Source organism: Stenella coeruleoalba (genome assembly GCF_951394435.1).
Source record: "Stenella coeruleoalba genome assembly, chromosome: 6".
Classification (NCBI taxonomy): domain Eukaryota; kingdom Metazoa; phylum Chordata; class Mammalia; order Artiodactyla; family Delphinidae; genus Stenella; species Stenella coeruleoalba.
In genome coordinates, this window is record NC_137151.1 from 55,999,163 (window position 1) to 56,024,591 (window position 25,429).

The 25,429-nt window shown below is 44.0% G+C and overlaps 1 protein-coding gene across 1 annotated transcript in view; it reads left to right on the top strand.

Annotated features, from left to right (window-relative positions):
* Positions 1-2,198: 2,198 nt before the first annotated feature.
* Positions 2,199-25,429, top strand: part of TANC1 (tetratricopeptide repeat, ankyrin repeat and coiled-coil containing 1) — a 230,501-nt gene continuing 207,270 nt past the window's right edge. The window contains exon 1 of the mRNA XM_079924582.1: positions 2,199-2,382. The gene's annotated coding sequence lies outside the window, so the exon portion shown is untranslated. The remainder of the gene's footprint in view (positions 2,383-25,429) is intronic.

Below are 25,429 nucleotides of genomic sequence, written 5' to 3' on the forward strand. Positions count from 1 at the left end.
TGTGTTTTTGGCCTTGTTTTCTATAAAATGTACCCTTTTCACTCACAGCTTAACACAGCTTTGATGTTCTTAGTATGACATACTGTATGTAATGTTAACTGTTTAAAGGTGGAGATCAGATTGTGCATAATAACATAGTTAATTATAACTACCTAATAACATAGGTAGTTTGGATTATATAAACACTACAGGAAGAAGGGGAGACAGGGCCCTTCTGTGTACAAATTTCAGATTGCTAGCTGTATGCCTGTTTAGAATGTTAAACACTCCTAACTAGGCAGTGATGAAGTTCTTTAATGACTGTGACTTCTGAAGCTATAAAGACAAAAAATTTTCAACTAGAAATAATTTAAAGCTGATGCCGGTAATTAGCATATTTACTTTATGTGATTTTCTACTTGCTACTTAGGGAGCTTTGAGGATAGAGGGAAAAAAATGAATTTCATTGTCTTCAAAACCCAATTTAACAGAGCAATTTCATCAAAAACTTGGAGAATATAACTTAGAAGAGCCAAAGGCAGAAAAATGTGATACAAATTGTAAATTTCATCCATTTATACATTTCACCTATTATAATGAAGTCGAAGTGGGAGGCAGGGAACTGTACCAGTCTATTTCCCTAGGATTGTTTCTTTTATATCTTAATATTTAAGATTAGTTAGACTAGCGTGGAGTTTTTTTTTTTTCTCTTTAATTTGTGTCTTCCTTTTATTACTGAGGTTGCTGTCCTGCTTTTTCATCTGTTGTTGAAAGACTGGTAACTTTTGTGCATTTCAAGAGAAATTAAAACAGATTACCATATTTTTCAGCAATGGGACATTTCAGAATGAAGAAATAAGTCAACTGCTCTTCTGATTTAGTCAGTTTATATTTTATTTAAATATTCATATCCTGCTTTGTTTCAGGAAGACTTCAAGCCTGCTGATACGTTTACTGTTCAAATATCAGCACAGTAATAATCAGGCCTTTGAAACTGTGGGTGAAAAAGCCAGCAAGTTTCAGTCATCTTTTATTTATGTAAAGAGATTGTGTGGCATTTTACTTCCTGTCCCTTTTCACGGGAACTTTAAATATGGACGCTCCTCTCACCGGGTATCTTTATATTGGGAAGCTCTGCATGAGGTTGAAGTTTTTATGTGGGGACTCGTTTAAAACACAGTTGTCTTTAAAGGCGGATTTGCCACAGCAAGGTTAGGGGTTGCCAATAAATCCATTTATAGCAACTTCTGTATTCCCTGCTCTAGACACACCATTGGGGTGACGCGTGCATGATTCCCGCAGGCCACACAAGACAGCAACAGTCCTAGTTGATCCCTCCGTGAACAAGGCTGGTCTAAAAGCCTTCGGGTGTGGAGTAGGCTGCGCCCCCCAGCCTGAATTGCCTGCCTGGGAATCCAGGATTCCTGAATCCATAGGCCCTACCCCGGCTTTTGCTCTGCTGGGGGATAACAAAACATTTTGGGAACTCGGGAATTTAATTTACTGCTACCGACCGAAACAATAATAGCATCTTTGTGTTTCTCCTACCTCCATACCTCCCTCCTCCCGCCGATATAAGCATGACGTTTGCCCTCCAAGTTTTTAGCACAGACAACACAGGGCCAGCCCCGAGCGGCTGGAGGAGGCTGTTGGGACCCGGCCCCGGGGACGCTCGAGGCAATCACCGGTCCCCAAACCTCCCTAATTCGCGTTCGGGAAAGAAAAAGACACAGCAGGCGAGGTGCCCTTTACACCTTACATCTGCCTTAGCTCATTCTTGCCCAAGAAAGTGAGTGAGTGTGTATGTAGTTAAGTGAGGCAGAGAAAATTCAAGAAAGCCACACAAGTCACCCTAAAACATCCACCAAAACTTCATCTTGGTTAATTGCTCCCATATGTCCTCCTCGGCTGTTTTCAAAATGCAGCAAGGAGGGGAGGCCAGGCCACTTCACTGATTTTTTTAGAGGTTGAAAAAAAGATGGACTATCGCCCATCTTGGGTCCAATCCTGCAGGGAACCAAGCGCAGCCTCGGGGGACTAGCCCCCAAGGGGGAAGCTGGGCACCCCGCAGAAAGTTCACGCGCCGGGCCCCAGTGGGTCTCGGGAGCCGCCGCAAGCCTGGGCGGGGAGGGGCGCGGGAGGCGCGGCCCGGGCGGGCGCGCGAGAGGAAGGTGCCTTCGGGAACACGCGCAAGGGCGGGGATTCGCGCTGCCAATGAGGCCCCGGTGTGGGCCGTGCGAGGCGGGGGGACGGGCCGGAGCGCAGCCTGAGCTGTGGCAGCTGCGGGAGCAGCGGCCGCTTTGGGAGCTGGCGGAGAGGCAGCCGCGGAGCGCAGAGCTGGCCGCGCCCCGAGGCCCGGCCCTAGCGGTGGGGAACCGCACCGAGGGGCTGGAAACTTTCCCGGTAGGTAACTCCCGCCGCCCTGGCGCCGCCGCCGGCCTCCGCGCGTCCCGGGCAGCGCCAGCTGCTGCGGTGCAGAGGGGAGCGGGGGTCTCGGGAGGAGGAGAGGGTGATGGGAGAGTGGAAAGGCATGTGGGAAAGTTTCTGGAGGCTCCCTGCCCCCCCTTCGCTGGGCACACCCGGGAGCTTTCCGGGGATAGGCACGAACTTGTTGGGCGCCTCGGGCCTCGGTCCTGGCGGCTCTGGAGAATCGGTACCTTCCCTTCGCCTCAGCTCCGCGCCGGACCGAGCCGGCCCCGGGCGGAGCTGGGGTTCGGGGGCGCCGGGAACGCGCGACTGCACGCTCGAGTGTCTGGACCACCTCCGCCCGGCGCGTCTCCGCGCCCCCTTTCCCGCCTCCTCTGTTGCCTTCGGGCTTGGCAAGGGCCTGGGCTGCGCCTGGTACCTGGGGTTGGGGGAGGCGAGGAAGAAGCGCACCTGGCACCGCGGGGTCCGGGACGCCCCCGGAGGTGAGCGTGGGTCGCGAAGTTGACGGGTGAACTTAAGCCTCGGAGGGAGTCATATTGCCCCACTCTGGGCTGAAAGTATTGCTTCGCTTCCAAGAACACTGCGATGAGTATATCCACGTTCTTTTTTGGGGGGTGGGGGGGAGCTAGGATTAGATCTTTAGGGAGAGTGAGAATTGTTTCAAGGTTGTGTATCCCCCCCCGTTCTTGGAGACTGAAGAGTGCTCACTTCTTTGGGGGGACTTATGTCAGGGCGCACGTTTTTCCTGCCGGACTTTGGGGTGCGGGCGCGCAGCGCTGTGGGTGTGACGGGCTCCCCGCTTTGGCGCGGCAGCTTTCCGGAACGGCTGGCGAGGAAGGAAGCCCCAAAGCATTGTGTGCCGAGTTTGCAGACAGAAATGTCTCTGGACCGGCGTTCTCAAAACTTACTTCACTTATTGTGTAAGGCTCCGGGAGGAAATGCGGCGGTGGCCAGGTAGAAATACGGCGCCGCGGCCAGGGCTTCGGAGGACGCCGGGCTCGGCGACAGTCTACCCCTCCCAACCCCCTCCAGTCCACTGTTGGCAGCCCCAGATCCCCGTGTCTTGAGGGGTGGGACTCGTCTCTGTAGCGCTGTTCCCTGCTTGAGTCAACTCCGGGAGGTTAGGAGGGCACCTTCATCTTGAACTTGACCCTAGGAGCATCGCCGTCTGGGCAGGTTACAAGGTAAAAGGAAGCTGAATCTTCCCGTGGGATGGGCCTCGAGCTCTGGCATGGAAAGGAAGTGACTGGTTAAAAATCTTTGAGGAATGGCCTTAGGACTGCTGAGGTCATTAACTCCAAATGCCACACCATCAGACTGCAGAAGTTAATGTGTTTGGAGGGGGATGGGGATAGGAGAGGAAAGGAGAAACCTGGTGAGTTGGTACAGAGAGTTGGTATTTCTGCTTAGTGGAAATGAAGGGAGTCTGCATCTCTGCTTTCACCAGATCCGCTACTCTCTCTCTCTCTCCCCCTCCCTCCCTCCCTCCCTCCCTCCCTCCCTCCCTCTCTCTCTCTCTCTCTCTCTCTCTCTCTCTCTCTCTCTCTATCCCCGTCTCCCTCTCCCTCCCTCCTTCCCTCCCTCCCTCCCCCTTTTTTTTTTCTTTCCTTCCTGGGTCATCGTTATTCCTGCCAGCCTGGCACTCCTGGGATGGGGGAGGGGAAGGAGAAGAAAGCAGTTGGGAAGCTTCCCTGGCCAGCTTGGAGGTATTTAAGATCTGCTACTAGGAAGATTCCAGGATTTTAACAGCTGCTTTTTGATTGCTGGGAATGAAAGAATTTATGAGCCACCGAGAGATGTTCATTATAGTGGTAGTCTGACTGTTTTACTCATCTAAGCTACTGAAGATCTCACAAGGGACCTTCCCTTGGAGTATGCCAGTTTTTGCAAAATTTGTGTCAGCCAGAATGCTTGGTGAGTGTCAGTCAGAACTCATCGTAAATATATCCTGGAGGTATTAAGATGAAAAGTATGTGGGAGTGAAGGAAATATGGTATCTGACATCCTTCAGGACTTCCTCTTAGGGTTGCTCCTGTTACCTGCCAAGTGAATTCGGTCCAGGCTTCCGGATTGTTGTGATTTGACAATAAGAGATGGGAAATAGTGTCATCGATTTTAGTGGAGGCAGGAAAGTCCAGAAATAAATTTAAGGTCACTTTTCATGACCCTGTCTTTCAGCTGTGATACCACAAACTTAACTTTTACTGGGACTTGGGAGCCATGGTTTTCCTGCTTTTTTGGTTTAACCACCAGAATGTCTAAATTATCATAATTTATGTCCATCGTGGAACTAAAACATAACTGATTCATAGTCAGCCTTTTTCTGCTTCCCATAACAGCCTGTAGAAAAGCACATTTCGTCTCTTTAACCACACACAATTTATTTGGTGCCATAGTGGGTTTTTGATAGTGGGTGATTGAGGGCACAAATCTAAAGACAGTGGAATTTTCTCGATTAAATTGTTCATTTTTAGGCAACACCCCCCTCTGAGTTGCTGATTAATTCTTTGTCTCCCGGGAACATTAAAATCAGTATCCCTGGGCTGCTAGAACTGTAATCCATAGTATAATGATGTCTGCCAGCATAGCTGGAGGTTCATGTTATGTCGATGTTTCCATTAGACATTTCTAACCCAATTGTAAAGATTTTTGTCTGGGTTGGGTTACAAGTAGGCTGTGAGTCTCATAGTCAGGGAGATGGTTTTATTTATTTTATTTTATTTTTGGTACGTGGGCCTCTCACTGTTGTGGCCTCTCCCGTTGCAGAGCACAGGCTCCGGACGCGCAGGCTCAGCGGCCATGGCTCACGGGCCCAGCCGCTCCGCGGCATGTGGGATCTTCCCGGACCGGGGCACGAACCCGTGTCCCCTGCATCGGCAGGTGGACTCTCAACCACTGCGCCACCAGGGAAGCCCATGGCTTTATTTTTTATCTTTCTGATGAAAAGTTTGTTTAACTTGTAAGTTACAGGAGTAAAGTTTACAAAAGCAAAATAAAGCAGAAGAAATATATGTATTGCTGGGGAGAGATTTGTTTTAGTTCCTAGGATAGCTTTGTTTTGAACTATCCTTTAAAATGCATATTTCAGTGGTGGAAAAACTAGAACCTCTTCCCAACCTCCCACCAGTTTACAAATGTTGTCTATTTACTAGGCTCTTAAGACTTTATGGGCCTTAGTTTTCTCATTGTTATCATCCCTGTAATGGGATTACCTTTCAACCACAAAGTTCTGTGACTATCCAGTAGTTTGAGAAATGTAGGCATTCTGGAGCCAGTACTGTAATATTAGAATAGTACTTTGGGGTTTGTAAAGGGCTTTACTTACATATTTTATCCTTAAACCCTCAGTTAAGTAAACTGAGGCGGGACAAGTTAGATCAGTTTGCTTGATATCATCTATAAATGGTGGAGGTGAACTTGAACCTAGGTCTTCTGATTCTCCCTATTCCCACCCCCATATCTCTCTTTATTCAGGGAGTCACAAGTAAGTTGGCTAAAACTTGACAAACAGACTAATGTTAATATGTGGCATTTCATTTATGGGCTATTCGGGTTTCAGAACCCCAGGGTTAACATCTATGCTTTGATGTCAGAGACTAAAAACAGTTCAGTAATAATGGTAATAAAACTTTCTTCCCAAGAGAGTTTCAGAAATTCACATACCTGAAACTAACCATTTGTTTATTTTCAACTTCTTTTTTATTAAGGAGGCTTCAGGGTCTAGTGCAATTTATAATCCAGACTAGTAACCCAGACAGCATTCTTAAGGAAATCACTTCTCAAATCTGTACATCTTTTTTAAAATAAGCAATGAACATATCATTTGCCTTTCTTCTTGATATCTCTCAGCTGAATTACAAAGCCTGGATAAATGTCCCATTTTTGGTGACATCCTTCTTGGGCTCTTTCTACTGATGTCTGGGTAAGTCTGATTCTGCAGCACTTCCTGTGCTAAATAAATTCTTCCCTTATGCTATTGGCTTAACGGTAAAGAAGTAGTAGGCTGCAGGTGACCCATTTTCACTGTGACTCTAAATGTTTGTACTGTGTCCTGCTTGCCTATTTAAGAGCGGTGAGTGCAACTTGACACTCATCTGGAAGCTGGTATGGATTTTCTTTAAAAGGTTCTAAAATAAAATTATGTGCTAAGCTATAGGCTCTTTTATGTCTGAGCAACCTGTTCATCTTCAGCTCTTTAAACTTATTCTCAGAAGACCATCTTTTTAAAATATTAAGCAATGGGGTTTAAACCTCAGGAAGAGGATGCATCAATGAGTTCTGATTGGCTGACTATAAAATAAAAAGGCTGCCATTTTCAGGTGTGCGTGGAGAGACAGTGTTATGAAGCAGTATTTGCTAATGAAGTTGGGAGACTTGGTTATCAGTGTAACAGAAGGGGACGAGAGCAGCAAAGCAGAAGAATGGCTTCTGGTTTTTTATTATGAGGAGAATGGATTTTGAAGGTTAGGGGAGGACTTTTGATAAAGAAGGCTATCGGGAGACGTTATCTTGTGCAGTGTCGAAGGGGTTCTGGTTTGGGTTGGCTGTGTTACTGATGAGAGATACCCTTCTAGGGTAGATGTTGTCTCTAGGGGCTCCTGCAGGTGTGTGTGATCAAGGAGAATATTCTGGAAAGAAGAGTCCTATAGGTAGGAATGTCAAGGACAAGAAAAGTGTTGCAGAGGGATGGCATAGTCCCTGAATTTTAGCACAGATTTTGCCGCTGCCATGAGGGAATTTATTAGTAAAAATCTTCCAGTCACAACTATATAGATGTGAACCCAGGATGTTCAGCCGTACAGCCCGGAACCACGGTGACTCACCACTCACCACCCTGTCTGCCACGCCCAGAACAGAGGCTTATCACCTCTGTGAGTTGGGGTCGGAGTTGGGGAAGTCTCTAAGAAACACTTGGCTGTGACCTTTTCATGCATATATGCTCATGCAAAAATGGGATCTTCTATTACATGTGCTTTTGAATCTTTTACATGTAAAAGATTCGACACACAAGGGTGCATGTAATGTATCTGCACAGTTTAGAGTACAGTATATACTCATGGGATGTGTTTTTTCTCCTGTCATATCTGTACATTCTTCTTTGGCACTGTTTTAATGGCTGTTTAGTAAATCCATTACATACATTACTATAATTTATTTTAACCAGCCCATTTTGACATTTAGGTGTTTTGGAAAGAAATATCTCTCAGGCTATCAGAGCCCTTTGGCTCAGATATGATTTACTCATCATTAAATCACAGGGCCCAATAAAAAATAAATTAAAAAATCATAGGGCCCAGCACACAGGGGTACCTGGCTGCTGGTACCTTCAAAACCTCTCATCATCAAGAAACTGACTCTTTGTTCTCAGTTCCAATTTGAGAAAACCCTGGAGAGAACCCAGGTTGGCCTGATGCCAGCCAAAGGAGAGTTACGGTTGGCAGTCCCCATTAGACCCACAAGATGGGACTGTGGGGAGACAAAGTATCCTACAAAGAAGGGGGTTATTATTAATGGTAGAGAGAGAGAGCTGGGTAAACAAAAAGAGCTCGCTGTCTAACGCAGGATATGTTTCCAAAAGTGGTGTTGATGGTCATAACAACATACCAATATGCCAAATAATGTGAACATTTTTAATGCTCCTGTGATATATACCCTATAGTCTTGAGAGTAGTAGACTTTTCCACACTCTGTGGGGATTTGAATTGCTTCGTGCAAGGCACTTGTGTAACAGGGTATTGAATTACTGCAAAAAACTCGGAAGTTGGTCATTATTCCCATGTGACCCATTATACTCCCCTCTGTCTGCCATGCTTTATACTAAATTACTTGGGATTAGTAACATCAATTCTTAATGTTTATTGAGTGCTTGCTGACTCTGAACTAGATGATTGAACTTTAAAAATTCTGTGGAAATGAAACAGCATTGTTCTTTCTTCACCCACTGTCCTACATATGTAGAGTGCTGGGGCGCAGGGATAGTTTCTTGCCCATACCACAGCATTCCCCATCCTGGTCCTCCCTTCCTTCTTGTGGCTTAAACCAACAACCCTTTATTTGCTTGGGATTCAGAAATTGGAGCTGGGTTCAGCAGGGCGGCTTTTCTGCCTGGGTCTAGGCTCACTCATGCTCTGTGGTTACATGATTCATAGCAGGGGCCCATTGCTGTAAGAATTTACCACATTGCTTGATAACATAATGCTGCTTTTGATTAGTTTTCCATTGCCCATGTGTTGCAGGGTAAGTTGGGTGTACCTCCGGTCCCAGGGAGTGCATCTTGATTAAGCCAAGTTAACCTTAGTAATACCATCCATACCTGTGACTGGTTAATGATTAAGTGTTTGACCAACTATTGGGTCCCACCATATTGAGAACCTAAGATTGTCAGTACAATAAAATAGGTTGACACTCTGAAAATCACAGAGTACAAAGACGGAAGGAGCCTAAGACCACAGGGACTTTTTTTAGCTGCAGAATTAACCAACCCTAAAACCACTGTGACTCAGAACTTCTTATGTGGGAAAATTTTTTTTTATTATTGTTTGAGGCAGTGATCTCCAAAGTGGAGTGTGCCAGACCATCCAATATGGGAAGAAAGAAAATATTAAAAGTTTATCTAGAAAAAAAAATAAGCTTTACTAATATTTAATAGATGAGTTGACACTGGTTGTTATATCTGAAAGTCTTCTTGTCACTTAGGTTATAGAAGGTCGCCTGAGGGAAGAGGAGGCATTTTACAACCTGGTGGAACTGACAGTGGTACCCTCATTCTTGTTCTTGTCTTTGGTGAACTCTATCCATGTAAATGGATTTATGGGTTACATCATCTAGTTTGTTTTTTTTGTTTTCGTTTTTGCGGTACACGGGCCTCTCACTGTTGTGGCCTCTCCTGTTGCGGAGCACAGGCTCCAGGCGCACAGGCTCAGCGGCCATGGCTCACGGACCCAGCCGCTCCACGGCATGTGGGATCTTCCCGGACCGGGGCACAAACCCGTGTCCCCTGCATCGGCAGGAGGACTCTCAACCACTGCGCCACCAGGGAAGCCCTATCATCTAGTTTTAAGTAGACTGACTACAACAAAATAGGCAAGTGGTTTAAAAAGATTCTTGCAAAGAAAGTTGAATGGTAATGATGTAAATCTACAGGAATAAGAACATGTAGACGTGTTCTTAGGAAATGCCTTTTAAATCAGATTTAATGAGTTGGCACCAAAATTGTGCATGGATGTGTATTAATAAATGCAAATAAACCTAAGAGTACTGTTTGGATCGTTCTCATCCTTTAAAGAGTTGTTGATGGATGTTTTATAATGTATATACCACATTAGTATACACATGTAATTCGTAACTAGTGTTTTAATTATGTATAAATTATTGGGGTACATGTTTAATGTTTTTACTGTTAGGGCGGCATGATCAAAAGGTTTTGAAACCCCAGTGTAAGTCACTTATTGTCCCTTATTGTCACGTAGTTTTTGTTACTCGCAACTGAAAACACCATAGCTAATGCAAGGACAGATAAGAGCCCTGGCTGTTCCCCTTTTATTCATAGGTTTCAAGATTCTCTGTGGTCTGATTCGTAACTTTCTTTACTACACCCACTTGTCCTCCATGTGTCTCTGCCACTGAGACTGTAACTGTCCTACTTCGTTTCAATTTTGCCTCTGAGGAGGCTGTCCTCTCCTTCCCCCCACCACTGAACTTTTCATTGTCCTTCAAGGCCTAGCTTAAGTAAATATTGCTTTCTCATTCACATTTTTCTGATTTCTCCCTTCTGCCTCTAAATGGTTCCTGCCATTTAATCCCCCCAGCACATTGCTTGTACGTTGATTGTAATGTTTCTCTCTTTTTGTCTTTTATTAAAAAGTCGTTTGCCTGCTTGCTTTGCCTATGGGCTGTAGGCCTCTTGATGGTTGGGTCCTGGCTTGCCTTAGTCATTTTTAAAAATTGCTTGTTTCCCCTTCTGGGAGAAAGGCAGGCAGACACCCCGCAGTTGTTAAACACTGCTCTATGCTGTTTACCGTGGGGAGGGTCTCTCTCCCCCAGCCCTTGACAGCCTTAGGAGGTAGAGAGCGCCATGTACGTGTGAGGGATCTGAGAGCAAGGAGCGCACGTGGCCAAGACAGGAAGATCCAGGATCCAAACCAGGGTCACTTTATTCCAAAGCAGTTTTGTCTGCCCGCATATGTGTTGCCTGCAGTTCCACGTTGTCCTTCTTTTATGTGGGAACACTGGCATGGGTGAAAATGGAAAGCTCCGTGGGATGATGCTACAAAGATATTACTGGACCATCCTAGGCAGGTGTAGTGAGTTCAGAGGAGAGTCTACTCTCCTTGTGGGATAATAGGAAAGGCCTGGAGGATGATATGTGTGAAGATCTAAATGCCTATGGACAGTTAGCTGCCTGCAAGTACCCCCAAGCAAAATCATGTGTGATAGTCCCTGTGGTAGGGTCTGGCCTGAGCATCCCCACTGAGAGACAGGAGGTGAGGGACACTACACTGCTCAGCTGAATCAAATTACTTATGCCGACATTCTCTCCATGGTAAGGATAATTGAGGGTTGACAGGTTGTCAGCTTTCAACTTGAGCCATGTTAGATATATGTTATGATGGAAAACAGGCGTCTCTCCAGGGTTTTGAGGGTCAGATGACGGAATGTATATGAAAGGGTTTTGAATGTTGTAAATGACTTCCTAGATACCAGGGAGACATCAAATTTGATTCTTTCCTCGTAGTAGTGACTTCTAGCTTAGATTTCTTTGTTAGCCATTTTTGTTACTTTTAAGTGAATTTCCAAAGGATTTTTTAAAAGTACTGGGGAATAGGACACAGTTTTTCTCAAATGAACTACAGATATCTCAAAGCTTGCTATAAAACTTTTCGCTGTGGAGTAAGTAGAATTTGTGGTAAGGTGAATTTGTCTTGGGATTTAGTTGTTCAAGTACCCATAGGATCCGTTTATAAGAATGGGACCACTTCTGGTGCATAAAGATGGAAATCTGGGGGTCTCTGAGGTAAGTTATTAGGAACCCTTAAGTACCACCTGAAGGACTGTGAAAGAGTTTTGATTTGAGGTTATGTTTTGTTCTGTTTTGTGTTTTTTTTTCTGTGAAGCCAGTTACTGATTTTGAGGAGTCTCTGGAGAGGGTTTGGGGAGGGACCCTTTGAAATATCTCAAGATACTTTTGAGAGTGAAAACTAGGTGTGGTTTGAAACTTAAGAATTCGAAATCTATTCCATTGTAGATTTCCAAGAAAGTGGATGTGAATACGTGAAATTTAAGTCCATTTGAGGGAGATTTTCCAGTGGCAATTTCATATTACAGAAAGAGTATGACATAAATTAAAGCATGTTAACTTAAAGAGTAAGTATAATAATTTATCGACTCAAAAGACAGAAGAGGTGAGCGGCTCCTAAGTTGCAGATAGATGCAGTTGTGAATATTTGATTATTCAGGATTCTTGAAGCTTGCACGTGACTTAAGAGAACCTTGCCTCAGGGTGGTTTAGCTAGATAAGGCAGCAGTTCCCAAAGTGGGTTCCATGGAAATGGACTCTCAGGAAATTAATAGACATTATGCAGGGAAGCAAGGTTTTATGTTCAAATAAGCAGGAAGATCTGGGGTAACAAAAGTAAAACAGGTGTTTTTGTTTTTAACTGCAGGATTTTTGAGCATCCTTATTTCTAATGTTCATTCTCTATGTCCTTGAAGGGAAACAGAGGAGTTAGTATTTCCCAAGTGCATTGAATTGTAGAAGCTTTTTTTGCAGAGCGTCTTTCAGCGAAGACAATGTTGGGTTAATTTGCCAAAATATTTTAAAGCAAATCCCAGGCATCATATAATTTCAGCTGACAAATTTTAGTATGCATTTCTAACTAAAGACTTAAGGACAAAAATCACCCCCTCATTATCACTTTTAATAAAATTAACAGTAATTTCTTACTGTTATCTAATTGTCCTCCAAACGTCATTTGTCACCATTTCTGTTTTGTGGAACCAGTCAGTCAAGGGTTACATATTGCACTGTGGGTTGTTGCTTTTGTCCCTGTAGTTTTTTAAATATAGAAAAATACCACCTCCTCCCTCCCTCTGCTGACTTTCAGCAGAGAACTTGTAGGATGTACCATATCTGAATTTGTTTCCTTGTGTTGGTGTTTACCTTGTTTGTTTGTCATCTGTATTTTCTGTAAACTAGAGGCTTTCCTTTAATCTAAAGGCACGTTTAGATTCAGGTTAAATATTTTTCGCAAGAATAGGTCCTTATGATTTGGGAGCAGGCAATTTAATTTAGCAATTCATAAGTTGCTTTCTTTAAAATATAAAGAAGTAATGGGGGCTTCCCTGGTGACGCAGTGGATAAGAATCCGCCTGCCAATGCAGGGAACACGGGTTCACGCCCTGATCTGGGAAGATCCCACATGCCACGGAGCAACTAAGCCTGTGCGCCACAACTACTGAGCCTGCGCTCTAGAGCCCACGAGCCACAACTACTGAGCCCATGAGCAAACTACTGAAGCCCGTGCGCCTAGAGCCCCTGCTCCACAACAAGAGAAGCCACAACAATGAGGGGCCGTAGCACTGCAATGAAGAGTAGCCCCCGTTCGCCACAACTAGAGAAAGCCCATGCGCAGCAACAAAGGCCCAAAGCAGCCAAAAATAAATAAAATAAAATAAATTTATAAAAAAAAGAGAAGTAATGCCTTAGAGTTTGTTTGGAAATTTATTAATATATCATGGGGGAGGGGTGCAAGTTCAATTTATTCCAGTTGTGGTTGGAAACACCATGGTATTCTGAATAGTTGACCTGGTTAAATGGGTATAAGTTTTCAGTATATCTTAAGACTATAAATCATGTGACTCTTGGGTAAAATGGCTTGAGTGTTAAACATTTCTGGTGGTAGAATTTTATTCAGAATGACAAGTTACCTGAGTTATAATGGTGAAACACTGTTCTATAAAGATTTATTTCTAAATACATTAATTTAGGAATATGCATTAATTCTACCTCTATTCGATAAATTTTAACAGAATATTTTTCTGATAAATGCTTATGCTGATTTGAAGTACAGCCATAAGTCTAAATACACCCTCAGGGTGATAATTTTATATGTACATTGTGTTGGAAACCCAGACATGTAAATAAAAGTTCGTATCATAACTGACTTCGCTAACTTAATTTGATATTTAAGTTTTTTCCCTTGATATCTTTCCAAGTGCTTGTTGTATGTCTGGGAAAAATCAAACTTAAAGGCGTTTTGTATGTCTTAATGAAGAATAGCATGGTATATATAGAGTAGCTTTGATGGACGGAAGCTATCATTGGCAGTTCCCAGCATATCCTTATGTTTACTGCTTAGTGGGCAGGGATACTGTTTTATACATTACAACTTGCCTGTTGTGAATAATAAGGTGCCTTGGACAGAGTAGTGCTTTGTACCTATAGTAGTACACTAAAAATATACACATATACACCGCTTTTTTCTCCTCCTTTTTAAAAAATACAAATATATAGGAGATAGTGAAAAAAGCATGATCTTTGAAGCCAGATGAACCATGGGTAGTTTACTGGACCTCTGTCGCTTTGTCTGTAAAATGGAATAGTAATTCCTGTTTTATAGGGTTCGTGCCAAGACTAAAGGTGAGAACCTACACAAAATATTTCAGTTGGCCAAAAAGTTCGTTCGGGTTTTCTGTACCATCTGACATACATAGCTATACATAGCAGTGTGCTTGGCTCATAGGTGCCCAAAACAGGTCCTTTTCTCCCTTCTCCTCTTAACCCTATTTTTATTTTTAAAAATTTTATTCATTTATTTATTTATGGCTGCATTGGGTCTTTGTCTCTGTGCGCGGGCTTTCTCTAGTTGCGGCGAGCGGGGGCTCTTCTCCGTTGCGGTGCGTAGGCTTCTCATTGCGGTGGCTTCTCTCGTTGCCGAGCACGGGCTTAGTTGGTCCGCGGCATGTGGGATCTTCCCGGACCAGGACTTGAATCCGTGTCCCCTGCATTGGCAGGCGGATTCTTAACCACTGCACCACCAGGGAAGCTCCCTAACCCAATTTTTAAATTCAGCTTTCTGGATCAGTAATTGAATGGATGTTTCTGTTTGTTCTGAGGGTTTTAAAAATTGCTAACTTTAAGGTACTTGTTACAGAAGTCCAGATAAGAGCTTGATTTCAAGATAACCTTTATGCATAATTTCCCAGTTGCTTATATTAAAATAGTGAGACGTTTATATGAAATGTTTTGAACAAACAAGTGGGACATTTTTAGATGGTAATATATAGAGGAGAAGGAACCAGAGAATAAAATGGGTATTTTATTATTGCCATGAGGATATTGCTAACAAACCTTCTGGTTTTAATGAAAGTCAGTATTTAAAAAGTCCATTTATTTACTAAGCCTGTGAGAACATGAGATGCTCCGCACACTTATGTAGAGTTTTGCTGGAGTGCGGTTTAGAATGAGAAACTTTATTTTATTTAGATGGAGTAAGTCTGTAGTGCCGCACTCAAGTCCTACGTGTGGTTTATTTATGAACAGGGCCACCGCCAACGTGGAGCGCAGTCTTCCCTTCAGAGGAGAAGCATCGGTGCTTCCCTGAAGGGCCCCGAATCCTCACAAGGGGGGAGGACTCTCTTTGCTGGCTTGTGCCCTATTAAAGACTCATGGAAGGGAGAATTAATATGATTAATTCTGATGATGTTCGAGGCCTGAGTTATCGGGAGGAAGAATATGAAAGTCAGTTGAATACCTTTTAACGTGGATTTAGGGTGTGTTAGCTCATATAACATTCGCAGAAACTTTTCAGAGTGCTGTTGTTATCATTTTGCAGACAAGGAAGCGGGCTACGTTTGAACAGCCTACGTTTTGAACGGCAGAAGTCAAGGAACAGCTTGGAGGTTGCTTAAATAGGCATTTATGGGTGAAGCGAGATATGTTTTCTTCTATCAGGTGTTTCTAAGTCTTGGGGCATTTGGCTTTGTTAATGGCTTGTGGAAGAAGAGGTCTCACGAAGACAAGGGCGCACGCTGCTCCCTGCTCTGGTAGTACCTGTTCTGTGAGAATGACCTTGATTCCCTGAGGCTACTCAAGTTCAGCCGCACTGGAGCTTTTTTTTTTTTTCTTTTTTTTCACTGGAGCTTTTTTACACTTCTTTTTTCCTGCCGTGAAGTAACAGTTTGTTTATCCCTTCCTTTCTGTAATGTTTTGTTTAAGCAAGAAGGACTCCTTAAATTGTCCAGCTCCACGTACAAAAGTCAAGCCAAGAGGAATCAAAGAGCGTGATTGCCCCTCCCGTCGTGGAAACAGTGATGAGATACCATTTTTAGAGGGATAGTGATTGAGTTCTAAGCTGATGGGATTTATAGGCATTTGACCTTGACAGGGCTTTTTTTTTTTTTTTTTGCTTTCTTCATTAAGAGCAGTCTTAGCTAGCTCAGAGAATATAATATCCTTAGGAGTTTTAGAAGTAAAAAGTTACCATGAAGGTGTTAACTGTTTGACAAATTCGAAACTGTTTGCACTTGTCAAAGGGTGGCGGAAGTCTTGCATTAATTTTTCCAACAAATATTTCTTGAGGGCTGTCATTGTGCCTTTCTAAGTTTGAAGCCCAGCTCTGTGTCAGTCTGAGGAGACAAGTGCATGCAGAGTACAAATGTTAGAGAGACACGTGCGCAGCGGGAGCCAGGAGGAGGAAGGGGAGGAGGAGTTGGGGCTGGGGAAGGCTTCAGGGCGGAGGTGGAGGATGCCTAGCCCTTTGCCAGGTGGGGAAGAGAGTGAGGGGCTTTCTATGAAGGGAGCCTGCTGAGCAGAGGCTGGGAGGCATGAAAATACAAGTCATGTTTGGGGTGTTGTTACTAGAACAGATGGCGCCTGGCATTTGGGTACAGTGGCAGGGAGGGGAGAGCCAGATTGCAAAAGGCCTTGCTTGCCAGGCAAAGAAGTACGGACTTGATCCTATGCAGCCAGTGATAGCTGTCAAAGGTTCTAAAGCAGGGAGATGATGAAATCAGAGCCGCGTGTTGGAGAAAAGCTTGGGTGGCAGCAGTGTGGAGGAGAGGCTGGCGTGGGGACAGATGGGTGGCAGGGCTCTCTGTTATGAGGCTTTTGAAGTAGGTCAGGTGAAAGATGATGTTCGGGGCCTGAGTTAACGGGAGGAAGAATATGAAAGTCAGTTGAATACCTTTTAACGTGGATTTAGGGTGCGTTAGCTCGTATAACATTCGCAGAAACTTTTCAGAGTGCTGTTGTCGTCATCCTCGTTTTGCAGACAAGGAAACGGGCTCAGCGAAGATTTGAACTCAGGTTGCTGGTCCTCTGTCACCATGCTTTTAGAACAGGGATGAGAACACAGAACGTGTGCGTGGAGAGGTGAGTTTTGCAGTGGAGTGGAAGCTGCTTCCAGAACAGAAAAGGAATACTTGGCAGCTGACTGAAGGTAGAGAGCAAGGCTGCTTCCAGGCTGGGCAGCAGGCTGGGGACGATGAATGATACCGGGAACCGAGAACGCTCTCAGGACGGGAGGGGCAGGTTCAGGGCCCCTCTGGGATACCCAGCTGGAAATGCCCAGTGGGCAGTAGGAAATTTGGTTCTTGAAGCAGCATCCCCGCCTCCCTGTAGAAACTCCTTCACGTCCTCTGGGTGGGCTTGGAGTAGAACTTCTGTGGGTGGAGATGGGTAACAGCTTCTACTCCTGTAACCCCTAGTTCCAGGCAGTATTGTGCTGCACATAGGAATCACCTGGGGCACTTACGCCGAATGCACATTTCCAGGCCTGCCCACAGGTGGTATTTCAGTGGGTCTGGAGTGGGGTGTGGCAACTACATTTGTATCAAGACCTTGGGATGAGTGAGGAAGGGTGCAACAGGATCATACTTTTGAGAATGTTTGGCTGTGAATGGTCTAGGCTGTCTTTTAATTTTACTTCTATCACAGAGCTTTTGAGAGCTCTTTAAACAGCATGACGCTGATCTCTGGTGAAAAGCAACACCTAGGAGAATTGCTTGTTTTTAAGAACTTATGTACATTCATATTTAATTCTGCTAAGGATACTTTTTAGTTATTTGGATTAATACTCAAAAGTAGCAAGCCCTCAAAATTAGGTTTGTTTTTGCTTATTTATTTATTTATTTTTGCGGTACGCGGGCCTCTCACGGTTGTGGCCTCTCCCGTTGCGGAGCACAGGCTCCGGACTCGCAGGCCCAGCGGCCATGGCTCACAGGCGCAGCCGGTCCGCGGCATGTGGGATCTTCCCGGACCGGGACACAAACCCGCGTCCCCTGCATCGGCAGGCGGACTCCCAACCACTGCGCCACCAGGGAAGCCCTGTTTTTGCCTTTTAAGTGGACCTTTGACAAGAAATTTCTAGTGAAATTAGTTTCTGAGTATTTTTCTTGCTTATGAAAAATAGGTTGGAGGAGGGAACCTGGGATGTAGAGAGTGAGGAATAATAGCATGGGGTTCTTGGTTTGCCTGGGTGTGGCCTAGGTTGTCACAGATGAAAAAGTCACTGAATGGGGATCTGAGGTGCAGCATGGTGACTGTAATTAACAGTACTATATTATAGATTTGAAAGTTGTCAAGAAAGTAGATCCTAAATGTTATCACCACACACAGACGCAAGTGGTAATTATGTGAGGGGATGGAGGTATGAGCTAACCTTAATGTGGTAATCATTTTGCAATACTATATATGTGTGTCTAATCATCATGTTGTATGCCTTAAACTTACATACATATCAATGATATCTCAGTAAAGCTGGAAAAAAAAAGTCACTGAAAGGGACTGAACTCTTTGAAATCTGGGTTTTAAACCCAATCAACCCGCCGGTTATTACACTATTTGCTTATTATTAGTCCTGACTCCAGCCTGGATCCCTCTCCCCTTCTTCTTTGTCAGTTGGGTCTTTTCTTTTTTTCCTGTTGAGATAGAATTGACATGTAACATTATATTAGTTTGAGGTGTGCAACAGGATGATCCAGCATTTGTAGATGCTGTGAAATGATCACCCCAGTAAGTCTAGTTAACAGCCATCACCACACATAGCTACAGTGTTTTTTTCCCTTGTAAGGAGAACTTTTAAGATCTATTCTCTTGACAACTTTCAAATATACAATACAGTATCATTAACTATAGTCACCACGCTGTACATTATATCCCCAGGACTTATTTCATAACTACAAGTTTTACCTTTTGGCCACCTTCACTGACTTCCCCCCCTTCCCTCCCCCCCAGAGCCCCTCCACTCCCTACCCCTGTCTTATCTTTTTTTGGTACATGAGACTTTGAAGCCAGCCAGACTGGGTTCAAGTCCCAGCTCAGCCCCTTAACATCAGTGTGACCCTGGGCGGATTACCTAGCCTTCCTGAGCTTGTTTTCTGTGACTTTGGAATGCTGGTGCTTTTGAAGGTTGTTTTGGGAATTGAGTGACATGGGTCCAAACACCTGGACCCAAACCCAGCCATACTCCCTAACCATGAGAGGGAGGTTAAGGGGTGGAGATGTGCTTCAGTCAGCACACCACAAGTGCCTACCCACTACACTGGGCAGTATATTCAGGGCTGACTGCCCAGTGCGTTTCCTTACAGCCCTTACCTACCTTATTGCCCCTTTCCTCCAGAGTCAGGAGGCATTCTTGTTTGGGTGTGGTTGATGATATGCCAGAAAGGGTTTTTTTTGGTTTTTGTTTTCAGCCTGTGTGTCTTTTTTGCTGGTGTCTGGTTACCCTTGGGATAAGTTTTGCTTCTTTGTCTCCCCTAGTGAACAAGGTTTGGGTTCATTGACTGCTGCTGATTGGTTCATACTTCTCCTGTGTGGGAGGGAGGAGCTGCCTCCTCTGGTTTTCCCACCTTTGCTAAATGCCATTTACTACTTCCTGTGTTAATTAGGGGGCTTCTCAGTTGCCTTTCCTTAGTCCCCATCCTGGTGGAGGGAATGGGAGGGGGCCCACTTGCTCTCTGGTTGATTTCTTCCGTCACTGGATAGATGCCAGTGAGCCCTTAACTTTGTGCCAGTTCTGTGGTAAGTGCTTATTCTTAAATTATCTACTTTCAGTTTCTTAAAGACCTTAAGAGGAAGTAGGTATTCTTACTCTGCCCAGTTTGGAGGGTCCATATCTGGCCCCAGGTCTCATAGCAGGATAACAGGACCCTGGTACCTACTCCTGCAGTGCTGCCCTTCTCTCCCACCTCTTGCCCATGATAGGTGTAGCTATCTGTTGGTAGCTACCAGTCAACTTTTTTTTTTCTTTTTAAAAAAAATTTATTTATTTATTTATCTATGGCTGTGTTGGGTCTTTGTTTCTGTGCATGGGCTTTCTCTAGTTGTGGCAAGCGGGGGCCACTCTTCATCATGGTGCGCAGGCTTCTCACTATCGCGGCCTCTGTTGTTGCGGAGCACAGGCTCCAGACGCGCAGGCTCAGTTAATTGTGGCTCACGGGCCCAGTTGCTCCGCAGCATGTGGGATCTTCCCAGACCAGGGCTCAAACCCATGTCCCCTGCATTGGCAGGTGGATTCTGAACCACTGCGCCACCAAGGAAGCCCAGAACCAGTCAACCTTTAAATCCTTTAGGAGTGCTGGTTCAAAGGTCAGTTTTAGTAAGTGGTCTGGGGACTTAGATGGTGCAGTGTTGGGGAGTGGGGAGAAATTTGGGACAAACCAACAGTGCTCACAGGGAGAGCAAGCTGGTGGAATTAAGTGGGGATATTGCAGCTGCTTAAGTCTGCTTGTTCTCATTTTGAATGGCTCCTGAAAGACTCAGCCTGGGTGTGCTAAGTGCATATTTGTGGATGCTATAGACAAGACTTGCTTGTTCATAACCCTTTTGTTTTTTTGCCATTTTAGTCCTACATTATAGATTGCTTTTGGCTGATTTCTTTTGGAGGGGGGAACCACAGTGCCCTTAGATTATCCACAGTGTTAATTAACATGTCCTACCCTTAGGGACTGCTCATTTGACCTCTTCGCTTAACTTCCAGCATCCAAACATGTAGAAGAAGAGCATAATGGAGAGATCAGTGATTCTGGAGTAAAGTAGACTTTGTTTCAAATTTCAGCTCTCCATTAATGCCCTTGGACAAATTTCTTAACTTCAGGGCCCTCAGTTTCTTCATCTGTAAAATGGGGATCATTGTACCCAGTGAGAAATAATGTTCGTACAGTACATCTTGGTAGGGCTTGGTACCTACCAAGCCCTCTTACCAAGGTAAGAGGTGTTCAGAAGTTTCCTTACTCATTTCAGCTTGATTCAATGGGTATTAAATACAATTAGTGTTCTAGACTTTGTACTAAACTCCAGCAGTTACAGAGATCAGTAAGAGGTGGTTTCTGTCCTGGGGAGCTTAAATTCTAGTGGTCAGGGCTGGTGCATACACATTCATCATGAGGCGCTTAGGTGCCAAGACCCAGGCTACGGCAGGAACCGAGCACAGGAGCATTTCCTCTGCCTTGAGGGCTGGGAAATCCTTTCCTTCCTGAAGGAGGTTATGCCCAAGCCCTGACTTAAAGGACTGAGTAAGAATTAACCAAGCAAAGGAATGTGGGATGGGTTGCAGCCAAAGCAACAGCATAAGCAATGGATGGACGGAGTATCTGGGAGAAGTGTATGCAGCCTGGGTTTGGCCGGAAGCAGGAAGTACAGGGAAAGGAGCCCCGAGAGCCTGGTGTCTGTGAAGGTGCTGGCAGGCCTGGTATGCTGGCTGAAGAGCTTAGAAGACATAAAATTTGCTAGGATGGAGAATCCAATGTAAGGGAAAAGAATTATGTAAATAGTGGTTGATAGTTTTGTCAGATATTTTCATAGTGTAGTCTGATAAATTCTGGTGTGTCCATGCAATAAAGTGATCTGCAGATGTTAAAAGACTGAGGTAGGTTTATTTGTGCTCTTAAGGAAAAACTTACAAGAATATTACTAAATGAAAAAAAAATGCATTGGGCATCTTTGGAAGTGTATATGTATTAATAAGTGACTACTTACAGCAGCTGCCTGTGGGAGGAGCTGGGGGGCTGGGATAGACGACAGTCTTGCATTTTACTGCAGACCCTTTTGTACTGTTTGGCCATTTTCCCACATGCACCCATTTCTTTATAAAAAAGAAAATACTGTAAAGAAATGACTGATGCTGTACATTATCAGGTGAGCTGGAAACCAAGTGGCAGAGTGTAAAAATAACTTGTGTTAGTGCACTGTAGTGCCATTATGCGGAATGCTAGATTATTTCATGCTCTGACAATAATACCATTCATGGGGGGTTTTAGAGCTTCCCACTTTCACATACATTATTTCAGTCAGAATTAATCACTTCCATCTGTGCTCTCCTAGCAATTAAAATATTTTAAGAATTATAAATGTTAAATGATGTAAAATTATAAATGTTAAATGTAAAGGTTGGGAAAGGGGAGAAAAGAATATTATTTGTTTAATACGACATCCATGACTTTATTCCCTTGCTTTCTTTGCATATGCCTTTGTAAAAAATATAATTGTAACTAAAATATACATTTACTTAGAGGCTTTTCTGTTCAGTGTGATTTCATGCGTTTCCCAGGTGTTGTGTCATTGTTCTCCTTGCCTTTTTGGATGGCTGCTATTTCGTGGTACACCGTGACTCATTCACCCGTGGCCCCTTGAATCACTCACGCTCCTGTGTGCTCTCCTAGCTGTGCTGGTTTTCTGGGTTGATGTTCTTCTTTCCTATACCCTTGGAGCTGGGATGGCCTCTTGTCACCAGTGCAGGGCACAGGGAAAGTGCTATTTTTGAAGGAATAGAGGTTCCTTTTGGGCTTTGCAGCAGCATCTTCAGATAGAGATGAAAGATATGGGTAGTTTACAGCCAAGGAAAGAGACTCGGTAAGCAGTCTTCCCAGAGTCACACAGCAGCTACCTGTAAGTGGCTGAATTCAACCTTGAATTCAGTTCTCCTAACACCAGCGCAGCAGTCTATCTACTGGTCATGAAATCAGAATTTTCAGCAGGTCTTGCTGGGGGAAGAGATGGTTGGGCTCCATTGAGAGTAAGTGAGTGAACAGATTTTTGACCTTTCCAAGAAATTTAATTGCTCTACTGTGTGTTCTGGTGCCAGGTGAACTGGGTTCACACCCCAGTAGCATCTTTTTTTTTTTTTTTTTTTGAGGTACGCGGGCCTCTCACTGTTGTGGCCTCTCCTGTTGCGGAGCACAGGCTCCGGACGCGCAGGCTCAGCAGCCGTGGCTCACGGGCCCAGCCGGTCTGCGGCATGTGGGATTTTCCCGGACCGGGGCACGAACCCGTGTCCCCTGCATCGGCAGGCGGACTCTCAACCACTGCACCACCAGGGAAGCCCCCCAGTAGCATTTTTGACAGTGTATGGCCTTGGGCAGGTTACTTAACATATCTGGGCATTAGTTTCCCATCAGTTAGACTGCTGGATGGGGGAACCTCCCTCCACAGGGTTATCCAAATACACATAAGCCTTTTAAGATGGTACCTGGCACAGGGTAGGAGCTCACTAAATGCTAATAGAACTTTTTTTCCTGTTGGTTTGATGAAAAAGAATAATACCAGTGTTGGTAAGGGTGATGGGGAAAAGAGTACTGTCATACAGTGTTGGTAGAATAAATGGGGACATCTCTTCTGGAGGGTAACCTGTCAGTGTGCTAATTTAAAGCATGACAACTCTTTGACCCAGAAATTCCAGCACCGGAAATTTATACTAAGGAAATAATTGTACAAACACATAAAGTTATATAGATTTTCATTGCAGTATTGCTTAATAGCAAAAAAAAATTGGGAAAACCAAATGTTTACCTCAAAAGGAGCTTGGTGAAAACTTGGTCACCCATACAATGGAATAACGAGCCCTTTTATACATGGTGAGGGGGAGCTGAGTGGAGTGGTGTGGAAAGATGTCTTCTGTCTACTGTTAAGTTGAAAAATAGGCCACAGAATAGTATGTATGCTGTAACCACATTTATGCTTTTTTTTTCCCTTCAAAGTATGTGTTATGTAACTGTTTGACACATTTAAGGGTCTACTATATACAGGTTCTAAGCTGGGCCCCTTTAAATGTGTTTGTGTACATAGAAAACAAGTGTGGAAGATCTTTGGATGGTAGGGTCGACAGTTTTCCTTAGTTAAAAAATTACTTTACACCATATTTTTCATTATTTGTTACTGTTACAATCTGTGTTAAAAAAGAAATCTTCAAAAAAATAAGAACATCAGCATTTCCTTTCTCTCCACCTCCAAATTTCAACCCTTAAGCTTTCTTGTTAATTAAAAAAATTAATTACTAAAGTTTTATTCTGGTTTGCCTAAAGAGAAGACATTGTCTTTTGTCCTGAAATCTTTTACTCTGTAACTAACAGCATTTGAGTGCTTCCTGTGTGAATGAATATGCTAAGGTGGCAGTGATACTCCAAACATCTTCAGTGTGTATTTGACAGGTCACTCCAAAGCATTTAAAGAGAGCTTAAGAAATTAAATCATTTTAATATGGAAAACGTTTCAGGTGGTTTGGGCAAAGTAACTCTCGTATACCTGACATACTTGGTTTTAACCTTCTAGGGGGATTTCTGTCTCAGGACAACAGAGATTAAACTATCAATGGGTCCTAACCTTTTATATTTCATGGTTTATAGATCACAGGATAGAACTTTTGTTTTGCAATTAATGGTAGAAGGAGAACCTCTTTTTGTGGGGAGGGGAGAGTAAGTGGAAGGGGAGGAGAAGGGATATAGAGAGGAAGAGGGTAATATATTTTAGAATACAAACTAGATTAGTCCTCATTGAGAATGAAAAAGATCAGTCTTGATGTTCATGTCTCAATTTGAGGTCTTCATATTGCAAAAAAGTTGAGTTTTTAATATTTTAGACATGCCATCATTTAAAAAATTTTACATCTTGTAATCAAGTTGATTTATTTGTGGGCTTTGTAATATTGATATTATTTTGCTAAATCATAAGTGGTTAACTTTATTGCATTGGGGCTTAAAATATGCTTTAGATTTTTAAATTGAATTCTTGGCATCATATATGAATTATATTGTGAAAGAACTATTTTGAGAGAAAACTGACCAGATATCTCTTTTTTGTAAACGAGTGATACTGAAGGTATGTTTAAGTCTGCTTTTGAGGTTTGTTGAAACACATGACACCACTCCAAGTGGAAGATGACGGGCTTGGAGCTGGGTGGAGCTGAGCGTGAATTGAAGTTTTGCCATTTCCAAACTGAGTGGCCATTTACAAGACTAATCCTTGCCTTGCTGGTTGTGAAGACTAAGAGATAACTTGTGTAAAACATCTGCTGCCTTGTCTAGTTAAATGTTAACCAAATACTTGTTTCTCCTGAGCTCTTAAGAGTTGAGATGCAGATTCTCTGGGTGTGTGGCCCTGCATTTGTAGAAGGTTGTCCTATAGCTCTTTCTTTGTTTACACCTGTGTGTGATCTGGTCCTGGAGGTGGCTGGCAGGTGGGCACAGTGTTGTGCCTTGGAAAGTTATAACAAGCTGAAAGTTAGTCATTGTCGCCATTGACCCTCTCAGTGTAATGCATGGTTACTATGTGTTTATTTGTGTTGTTCTATTTTAAAAAGCACTTTTGGGCTTCCTGGTGGCACAGTGGTTAAGAATCTGCCTGCCAATGCAGGGGACACGGGTTCGAGCCTTGGTCTGGGAAGATCCCACATGCCGCGGAGCAACTAAGCCCATGTGCCACAACTACTGAGCCTGCGCTCAGAGCCCGTGCGCCACAACTACTGAGCCCGCGTGCCACAACTACTGAAGCCCGCACGCCTAGAGCCTGTGCTCTGCAACAAGAGAAGCCACCACAATGAGAAGCCCACGCACTGTAACGAAGAGTAACCCCTGCTCGCCGCAACTAGAGAAAGCCCGCGTGCAGCAACGAAGACCCAACTCAGCCAGAAATAAATAAAAGCACTTTTTATAGGGATAGAGTGTAAATTCCACTTTAAAAATGTTAATCTTTGAAAACCCAGAGCTAGACCCCTGTTATCAGCCACTTGAGTGTTATCCAATCTGCTATAGG